This window comes from Daucus carota, chromosome 1 (assembly GCF_001625215.2).
Source record: "Daucus carota subsp. sativus chromosome 1, DH1 v3.0, whole genome shotgun sequence".
Lineage (NCBI taxonomy): Eukaryota > Viridiplantae > Streptophyta > Magnoliopsida > Apiales > Apiaceae > Daucus > Daucus carota.
In genome coordinates, this window is record NC_030381.2 from 40,707,710 (window position 1) to 40,708,801 (window position 1,092).

Sequence of the window (1,092 nt, forward strand, 5' to 3'; positions counted from 1 at the left end):
TCAGATCATTGCAAATATACGACTTCTAAAAAAAGATTTAAAAATTTGCATTTTTATGTATAAGGCTTACGAATTAGAAGCTAGAGGAATGAGGTTTGAGTCGGGTTTTCTGAAATTAGTTGTAACAAAATCAATCTCATTTATTCATTTTCTCCTGATCACTGTCGCAACGGAGGAACACTACGACGGCGGACGACGTCAATGGTTGGTTCTAATTGATTTCATTATCCTCTATCTCCCCCCCCCCCCCCCCCCCCCTCTCTCGGACGCTTAATTGAGCATCTTTTTCTAATTAATTTGCCTTTTGTTATCCTTTTAATAAGACAGGGATCAGAAGTAAGATCTACTAATTGCTTCGGAGTTTATGACGATGACGGACCACATTGGAGTTGACAGCGCCGAAGTTGATGGTGATGACGGAGATGTCGTAGCATATGGAGATGGAGAGTTGGATGCTTCTGATGTTGGTGGAGGAGTGGTGGTAGGTGGAGGCGACGACGCGACGTTGAGTTAGTGGATGTGATGATTTTTGTGAGACAGATGCTAGTAGTGATGGAGGTGAAGTTGCTGGAAGTTGCAGCTCTTTATTGTTGTTTTTAATTGGTTGCTTTTAGTTAATTTTATGGTTGTTTTTAATTCATTGTTGTATTAGTATTGGCCTCGTAGGGGCACTCATACTCATTTTTCATCCGTTGCGATCACTTGCAACTTATTACGCAAATAATTATAATCTTTAACAGATTATTTTAAAAGTTGCATTTTTGGTTGCATATAGGTTGCTAGCAGTTGTAGATATGGTTGCATATACAACCACCGTATTTTTGCAAATATTTTTTGAAATATAATACTTTTACAATTGGTTTTAAAAGATGACAGTATTTTTACAAAAAAAAAAATTTAAACTTAGATATTTATGAAAAAAACCCTTATATTAGTTATTAAATTAAATTGAGCTTTATCTTAAATCGCTACTTGATTAAATTCTTTATTATATAAAATCTTTAATATATTATTATTTATGTATCACACACACTTAATATTTGATATTTTATTATTTACGTAACACATATGTGCTAAGTCAGGGATACATCT

General features: G+C 34.3%; 1 long non-coding RNA gene across 1 annotated transcript; it reads left to right on the top strand.

The window, feature by feature from the left end:
• LOC135150879 (uncharacterized) lies at positions 1-770 on the top strand. Its single transcript, XR_010289340.1, has 2 exons — positions 1-204; positions 328-770. It is a non-coding gene; the product is annotated as an uncharacterized LOC135150879 (long non-coding RNA).
• Positions 771-1,092: the final 322 nt, after the last annotated feature.